The sequence below is a fragment of the Triticum aestivum genome, chromosome 5B (genome assembly GCF_018294505.1).
Source record: "Triticum aestivum cultivar Chinese Spring chromosome 5B, IWGSC CS RefSeq v2.1, whole genome shotgun sequence".
NCBI lineage: Eukaryota > Viridiplantae > Streptophyta > Magnoliopsida > Poales > Poaceae > Triticum > Triticum aestivum.
The window spans coordinates 444,381,753-444,391,239 of NC_057807.1; the positions used below are offsets into that span (position 1 = coordinate 444,381,753).

Here is a 9,487-nt window from a genome sequence, read left to right on the forward strand (position 1 = left end):
GGGTCCGTTTTGAGCCCCTATTTGTCCATCCGTGCAGCCACAATTCTCATTTTCTTCATCATATGTCCCGTCACTTGCACGTGATTGATGGAGACGAAGAGAGAAAGAAAATAATAAATGAAGAAATAAAAAATGTGGTCCGGGGCGGGGCCGCGTCCTACATGGCGGATTGACCGGGCGTGCCCGGTCGTGTCGACGAGTCCTCATATGCTCCCCATTTTTGAGATGAATATGAGGGTTCGTGGACAGTCTGGACATATAGAGAAGATATGAGGGGTCTGTTTGGGTAACTTTTTTCCTTTTCTCTTCTGTCCGGTCACTGACCGGGCGTGTCCGTGGGCATATGAGAGATGAGGCGTCCGGCTGTAGGTGCTCTTACCAAAAATATTAAAAAGTCAAGCATGCACATTAAAAAGTCAGGCATGTGATGTTGTGGGTAGCTAGCTGGAAAATGAGAATCACAGTGATGTTCTTATATACTGCATTTGTTTCATTTTACTCCCCGTATTAGATTTCTCTGAAGCCAAACTTTGTAGTTTAATCAAGTTATATTTAAAAAAATGCGTGATAGATCTAATGATATTTATTTTGTATTGTGCACAATGGCGGAGCTACGTAGAAGGCTGAGGGGGCCGTGCCCCCCTCAACCAAAGTGCAATTTTTTTACTAGGTAGTAATCGCCCTGCACTGCTGCTTTTAGATGGGCCATGTGCCCATGCACATACACGTAGAAGGCCACGAGCCTCTGGCATTATCACGCTTGCGCATGAACCTGCTAGGGGCTCGGCTGCTTCGACTCTTTTTTCCCCAACCACACTCGTCGCTCGGGCACGGCTGCTCGCCTGCTGACCTGATCCATCTATGAACCAAGCTGCCGCACTACCTCGACGCCGACGCCAAGGAGAAGATCGCCTCTGATCTGCGTGCACTAAGGTCGTGAGGGAGGAACAAAGGCACGCCTGAGACGGTCATCTTTGGCTCTTTGATATTGTCGTCGATGTCCGCGGCCGGCGAACCACCCCTTGTCGCCGGCCACCCCCATACAAATTTGTGTACTTGATTTTGTAAGTGCCATCCACCCAGCTCAAATACAACCCTAAACTACTGGATCCCTTTTTGTACCAACGACCAAGCCCTCTTCACGCACCAACTCGACTGCTTCTCATAGACATGCTTCACTCAACCAAGCCGACGGTGCCGCGACGGACTGCCTCGAGCCCTCGACGTCATCCGGCCGTTGCCGAAGAGAAGGCGAGGAGGTTAGGAGGAGCTCCGCGTTTGGGCCGATGGCGACGACTCCAGCGCCTGGGGGGATCAAGGGCGCGCCCAGTATCAACCACTGGCCGGTGGTCGCGGGTTTCTGTTGTTGTCGACTACTTCAACTCTGGCGGGCCGGCCGCTTCAACCTGCAGAGTTTGTCTGAATTCTCTAACACCGAAAGCTTTGCCTCTACATCGACACTGCTCAGTATGAGTCAAAGTGGTTTTTCTTTTGTTCTTCCGTTGTGTGATTTGATATAGTTGAGATTCTTTTTGTGATAGCACTACAATTTTCTCTCTCAGTTTGTTAGTGGTTGATTGAATTGGAGTATACATATTATAAATTTGTTCTCTCAGTGGCAGTTGCTTACTACAGATATTTTTTGTATTTTGCCCCCCCCCCCAGACATTTTTGTCTAGCTCCGCCACTGATTGTGCATGTTAATATTTTTCTGGAAACTTGGTCAAACTTACGGTGAGTTTGACTCTCAAGACAATGTATATATGAAGTAAAAAGAAATAGGAGTATTATATACATATACTTTGCAGTTGAGAGATACAATAACACATATTAATACACATACACACTTAAGCAATGGACACACATTGACAAATGGGCCAACAACGCTCCCCTCAGCCCAAGCCCCGAGCCATCAGAGGCAAGGATTTCAAGGGAGCTTAGTAACCAGATAGATGCCAGCTAGTTCACGTCAAAATAAATAATAATGCCACTAGTAATAATATTGCTAATACTACAACATTTTGACACAATGAACGTTGGATGATGTTAAATGGTAAAAGATCATTGGATAGGTTTCTATAAGAACAAACACACATCCATCAGCTTACTTTTTGTCTCAGTCGTGTACTGGTAAACTAAACTAATTGCCCGGTAGTTCGTTTGAATGTTTCTTTTAGAAACACGATGCAAACACAGAAGTTAGCGGTATACTCCTACCTAAAAGCCTGTGCAGTATATTGGTACGCAGAACTAGTTCGACCAAGCTAGCTAGTATTATGCTGACCAATCCTATTGTTCCTCCTAAAAGGTATCATTATCATGACGTCGTTCTCGAAGCCTACTGTTTGGAACCATTAATAGCGGTCTAATTAAGCACATATTCTTGCATGGCCAGGCCACTTAAACCCCACATGTTAGAGACAGCGGCGGGGGTATATGATCAAGGATTTGCCAACAAGGGGGGTTATCGTCAATTATCCCCTGACGAACATGACAGAGCCCTCCCCCTGCCCTTTCAGCAGGGAGAAGAAATGTCTGGCCGTTAAGTCGGCCATGTTACGTAGTGATGAGAAGTTGATGTTCGTCTTGGGCAGACGCTGCTTGGGGCTCCCTTTCAACATGGTGGATAACCATCCCTTCTTATTGGCTTGTGCTTTTTGGGCAGCTTCTGTTGAAGGGTAGAAGAGATGCTCCATGAGGTTGATACGGTGCAGGGAATAAACTCCCTTGGGGTAATTGTGTACTATTAAATTCGCAAACTGACGATTCATCATCCTCGATCGAGAAATCAACACACACATGCACAGTAGTTGAATCGTGGCTATCAATCAAAAGGAAAAAAAAGTTACTAATACAGTAGCATTAACACTTGTCGAAAGATAAAATATCGGGATTACTCTATAGAAAAATCAGATGCATGGTTTGGCGAGAAGGACAATAATCGAAAGCTCATACCTGCTGCAAAATCTAATGTAATTCTGTGTGTGCCACCCGTTCAACTTTCACATCTAGGGCGGCTGGCCGTCGTGGGTACGCGAATTAATTCTACACAAGCGTTTCCCTGCGGCAGGAGCTGTCAGGATGTTCCCTGCCGCGGAGGCGGAGCCCTAGTACCCGCAAACAAACGGGGATTTACCTACGTCGCTGGCCTGGCCCACGGGTCAGGCACCGAAGTTTGCCATCAGCAAACACGCACCCTTTTTTTTCTGTTGGATTATAACACGAAAAACCTTTTCAGCGAAAGGAGAGCCACCGTAAGCAAGTGTTTATCTCCAAACCGACGGAGCAGATCTGCGCGCTCACGGTGCGGAGAACCAGAAGGCCCGAAAGCGGCGTAGGCTCAGACGGTCCCATTATCAATTCCCACCCGCCGCCGTCTCGCGTCCTTCGCCCCGCCTTCCCTTTTCACTTCTTTCCCTCCAAAGGCGCAGAGACGGAGAGGGTGGGCGAGCTGTGGAAGGAAGGAAGGTGAGCTCGTATCTGCTCGTGCTTGGTTCGATCTGGTGCGGGGTTTCGTGGACAGTACACGTGGGTTCTTTTGTGGGGTGGTTCCGCTAGGTGATCTCCGGAGCGCGGTGCTAGGTGTCTCGCTCGCTCGTGTTTGGATCGATCCGGTGAGCGTTTCGGGGGATTTAGGTTCTGCCTGATGCGATTGGGCAGGGGTTAGGGGTTCCGGGTTGTTCGGTCCGAGATTGTTGTCACGGACGCGGCCCCTGATCCCAGCGGTTTTTATCTCTCCACTGTTGAGATCGTCAGGCCGTCCTTGTAATCTTAGTTGGGGTTTCGGTGCGCTCATACTGCATCTTTCTGCGTGCGTCCGATTCCTGATACGGAGGAGTATTTCGCTGTGCGATTTTCTTCTTCTTCGCGACCGGTTAGGTGTTTGGTTCTTATCTATGGTCGTCAGACTGATCTGCTCATTACTACTCAGGAGGCTGTTTTATTGGGTTGGAGTTTTGTTAAAATTGCTTTGTTCCCCTGCCATTTTACATTGTATCTGTTTGCATGATCTATCCTTGCCTGGGTGCTGCACCATATGTCTCCTCAACTGGCCCTGAAGTGATAAGTGCTAGTTGGTTGGACTTGAGTTTATGTGTAGTTGTTGTATTCAAAGTTCAGTTGCATAAATTATATTTTTCTTGAGTAATGTACCACTGACTTATAACTTGTCTCATTGATCATAGGAAATGTGGAAGGAAAAACAAAGGAATAGGAAATTTTCTTTTGGTGACACATTTTCCTTTGGTTTTAGTTTTTTATTTGCGGCATGGAATTGTATGTTTTACAATTATTATATCTTCAGTTGCTCCCGCACCTCTAAGGTAAGGTAAGATTTGGACGCCGTCCTGAAGGGTTTGAGCGTTGCTTTGATAGGTAGCACCCCTGTTCGTTTAGCCTAGCTTCAAATAATTGGATCATTCCTGTGGTACATAGTTCTTTGATCAGTCTTGTTGTACCTTTGTGTGAGCCTGAAACTGCAACAGCACGCACACACTTGGTCTGGTGTCCTATAATCTCGAGTTGAAGTTTATCATCAGGATCTAGGTGTGTTAACCCTGCAGTTGTTGATGGAAGTTTTTCATGATTGCCTTCTTCTTTACTGCATTTCAGTCATGTATGTAGCGGCTGTGGTTTAAAGTTGGCTATTTGTATTTATCAGTTTGCACTCTATAGGAAAAAATCTCTTGGTTTGGTACTGCCTCTAACCAGCTGTTGATGCAGCTAATGCAAGAGCTAATAGTGGAATACGCTTAATGAAACTGTTGGTCGTAACAGGGGCTAAAAACCTAACTCAGCCCAATACTAGTCCTCAATGCTTCTGTTTTGCACTCATGTTTGTTCTTTCAATTGAGGTCAGCTTGTGATTTGTTGACAAGTTAAGATTAATTAAATTAGTTTGTAAATTATTTCAGAATAATCGAGTCCTTATAGTAGAATTCTTTGATGAATGTTATTGAGCTGCGTTGTATTCTACCTTGGACTACCATTATGAAGTTACCTTAGAAATTCTTGAGCTTTCATGTATTCTGCCTAGGACTACCATTATGAAGTTACCTTAGAAATTCTTGAGCTACACTGTTTTAAAATCTTACACAGCCCAATACGAGTCCTTGATGCATCTGTGTTTCGCCCCATGTTTCTTTCTTCAAATTGGGGTCAGTTTGTGATTTCTTGATGTGCTTAGACTAATTACATTAGGTTGTAAATTATGTCACAACAATTGAGTTCTTATAGTAGAATTCTTTGATGAATGTTATTGAGCTGCGTTGTGCCTAGGATTACCACTTACATTGTTCACGCAGTTCTGAAACATAAACTGATTTCTATGCCATTATATAGTGTAGCAGTTTTGAATCAATCTAGAGCATCAATCCTAGCCATTGGTATCTTAAATCCAACGGTTGGAAGCAGCAGGATTCACATGAACAGTAGCCAGCAGGTGCTTCCGTGTTGTTCTAGAACCATCACATCATCCTTGTCATAAAAAGGTCCGTGCTTCCCAAGCCAGCTTGCAGTGTTAGCGGAGGACCTGCTCAGCGGGTTTGAGATAGTCTAGAGAGGGAACATCCGAATGGGAGAGAAGGAAGCTAAAGTAAACAGTTAGATTAGTTAGTGTGGATCCCACCGGTTATAGTTCGCCAAAAAATTCCCACGGGCTCCATGCTCTTTGTTTTTCGCAGACAACAATCAATGGGGTTTACACTTTTCTATTATTTCATTCTGCATTTCCTCTGTTGAATAATTTCACAATGCAGTCTACTGTTTATCTACTTTTACCAAAATCACTTCATAATGTTCCGACGTGCACTGCATGTGTGTACGTGCTAGTACAATAATGTGTTAAGGTATAATTGCTTTCTTAGATATTGTACTGTATAGATGGTTACAGATTATGATTGGTGACCAGATCTTGCTTGTTTTATTTTGCTCCTTATATTCAGCTACCTTGACCATTCGCAAGATATTATGTTTGTTTGCTGCAGCTTATGGTGTAGTAACTGGGGTTTGTGTTTGTTATTGTAGATTCTTTCTGAAGTAAAAGACTTGTGACCTCTCTAAATTTAAAGGTATTGATATAGTTTTAACTCCTGCCCATAATTTTCCTTTTGGTCAGCTTTTATATTCTTCTGCAATATTGTGAATATTGTAAATATACTAATGTGACGTTTCATTGGCTTTATTTTGTGTTTGCAATTAAGCATCATCTACAGTATGGGTAGAGTATGGGTTGGAATTATCTTGTTTAGACAATTGCAACTTGTATATAGCTTGCCTAGTACTCCCTCCGTTCCTAAATATTTGTCTTTCTAGACATTTCAAATGGACTACTACATACATCCGTATGTAGATATATTTTAGAGTGTAGATTCACTCATTTTGCGCCGTATGTAGTCACTTGTTGAAATGTCTAGAAAGACAAATATTTAGGAACGGAGGGAGTATAATTGATTCTTTTTGCCAACGAGAAATTATCCACTGTAGGCGTGTCACCATTCTGCATTTCTTGTAGTTCCACCACACTTACGAGTTCAACTAATTTTCTTGCCTATGCCATAATAAAATAGTTTACTGTAGTATAGTCTTTGGCAGTTGTATGTGTTTTTTTGTTTGTCACCCCTTGTGTAGTATAGAATAATTCCATCTTTGAAAGGTGACTAAATAGATAGTCATTGGCAGATGGACCCAGCAGACACTCTAAGGCTCATTGAAGCCATCGAGAAATTGAACCCAGAAGTTATCAAGAAATCAAACCAGATAGAGATGGACCCAATAGTCACTCTGAGGCTCATTGAAGCCATCGAGAAATTGAAGGAGCTTAATATGGAGTCGCCTTTCGATGCGTTATCTGAGTGTAAAAAGGTGTGTTTTAAGTGGATCTATGAATAAAGTTTGTTTAATGTGGTATTTGTAACCTGATAAAAAATTTGTACATTGCAGTCATTCATTGAGGTTTCTAAAGCTATCACATTGTTCGCTGGCGCTGGTCTCAATGCATTGAATGTCTTTGTTGTTGCTGTGGTTTACATGTCAAAACACATGATGCTTGGTAACGAAGGTGGTACTAATACTGCTCCAGCAGGCGTCCTTCCGACCGAAAGTGCTCCTGCCCCTTTCAGTATTACTCAATCAATTCTTATTCTTGGAACGATGTTTTACTTCCTTTTTACAAGCTATGCTGTGGCCGTGGCCCATGCCGCCGTTCATCGCAGAGAGTGGTTCTCAAAGCTTGTAGTGATAATGATCTTGGAAATCTTTCTTGTGAATGCAACACCGATGCTCTATGCTTACCTAATTTCCGAGGGTGACTTTTGATCTTCAATTGTCGCTTTATTTTGCATGATTGGGGCGATTCATCGTGGCTTTGTAAGTAAATTTTGATCGTAATCCATTTTTGTAATCCATTATTGAATTTTTGTTTGACAATGAAAATGATCTTTCAGTTGGAATGAAAATGTTGCTTGAAGATGAAGTTTTGAGGCCAGGAGTGTTTGAACGAGCAGTGCTATGCAATCTGAAGTCAAGTCTTATTTGAAACTCTTTATGATGGTATTGTACTTAGGCAATTTCCTATCTTGGTTTATGTGAACCTTGCTTTTGTGGAGGCAATCTAGATGATCGCCTGTTCATTATTGGATAACCTGGTGTGAAGTTTCGATGGAGAGCAAACCTGGCTTGTTTATTGCATCTATCTATTTGGTATATCACTAAGCTCCCTAGGGGCGATGGTCTCTCATTCAATTGAGGACATTAGTTTTGGATTGGTTTACATTTTGACTTGGTCGACAGATCTCTCATTCAAGTGAGGTGTTCAATGTTAAATTTGATTTGCAATTTTGACTGGTTCTCAAATCAACTAGTAGGAACCGCCTTATAAAAATATATCAGTCTCGTGCACGCTCTGATCACCTAACAACAAATTAATGCCAACATGCAGCATTGTAGCACCAATATGATTTTGGATTGAGTTCCAATTATTGACCTAGGTCAACAATTTCTCAAGGAGCTCTATCGTTCAAGTAAGGTGTTCAATTTTGAATTCGGTCCACACTTTTGTTGCGGGTCTTAATCGAAAGTCTTATTCCTCAAGAACATTTGAGAAGGGCTCTTTTAGTCCGGCGAATGCGTCTTAACATAACTGTAGGGATTGCATAGTCTTATTTATCTCTACAAGCATTCTCGGCTAAGAATTATTCACAGGGACTGAACCAAGCAACATTTTGTTAGACATTGGTATGAAGCCTAAGATCTTGGGACTTTGAAATCACATAATAAAGGAGGACTAGCTAAAACAAAAAGAGTCGTTGGAACTTCTATTGGTATTTTACATGTAAAGTGAAGAATCACCGTACTGAAAACTGAGATGAATTTACATATTATTGTTCTTTCTACATGCTCCTGAGCATGCTATGGCAGGCATTTTTCACCTAAGGGGTATTGTATTGCTTCTGGAGAACATCAGGGTAAGAATGCCACCTTGTCAGGCCCAAAACAACCTGGTTTCCTCTCCTACAATTGTATTGATTTGGTGAAGTACAGAGTACAAGATCTACCTCGAGATCGTATGATTGTGTTCTAAACCTTAAGGCTGGTAATCATGCCTCCAAATACTAAATCCCTTGGCTTATATATGCATTGGGGTACCTAGGTTACACCTACGGTCGGTTGCCAATTAGGAGTAAACATGCCGGCGGCTATCAGTTCAAGCGAGGCTGAGAGTAACGATTCATGTTGAACATTCAGTAACACTTGTTTTTGAGTGGGGAAGGAAAATAAGCACACAAGCGAACAACCATCTAACCGCCAGTCTCAACTCCCAGGATAAGTCTATCAGTAAGAAAAAGCTTCCATTTCCGTCATTCAGCAGTGGAATGCTCGTTTTCTTTCGAGGGAAGGCAGCGAAGCAGTATCTTCGGCGGTGGTAGTTTGCTGTAAATTGAGCGAACTCCATGCTTCTCATTTTGGTGGAGCTGGGCCAGCCGTGCTTCTCCTTATTACAGTAGGGGATGGCTTAGCTTCTCAGCTCAGGCATTTGGGTCAGCTTCTCGCGTGAAGTTTGTGGAGTTGAGAGGTCGAGAGAATCAGAATTCAGAACATGCCCTAAGTAACAGTATAAGCTCCTCTCATAGCTTTTGTTGGGATTTCATGATAATTCTTATTCTTTATCAATCTGAGGAAAACTTTTTAAAAAAAGTGCCTTTGCATGAGTTGTAATTCTGAATTTCTCAACACTGAACCAGATAAGCCAATTTGCATAACCAAACTGAGATCCGGAACTCAACAGGCCACCCTAATGTGCATAGACAAGATTGGAGCGCACAAGACCTTCTCAACAGGCGCTCAACTGCACACCACCATGCAGGACCAAATTGGAAAGAACGGCAACGAAATCAAAACCTACAAATTACCATTATGTTTATCAGAACATGCAAACTTGTTCAGTACAGAGACCAGAAATCAAGACATAGCAGAAAGGCTCACAATAGGC

The 9,487-nt window shown here is 42.8% G+C and overlaps 1 long non-coding RNA gene across 1 annotated transcript; it reads left to right on the forward strand.

The window, feature by feature from the left end:
* Positions 1–3,247: 3,247 nt before the first annotated feature.
* Positions 3,248–7,836, forward strand: LOC123116376 (uncharacterized). The gene is made up of 5 exons (XR_006457048.1): positions 3,248–3,468; positions 6,025–6,068; positions 6,679–6,861; positions 6,940–7,365; positions 7,443–7,836. It is a non-coding gene; the product is annotated as an uncharacterized lncRNA (long non-coding RNA).
* Positions 7,837–9,487: the final 1,651 nt, after the last annotated feature.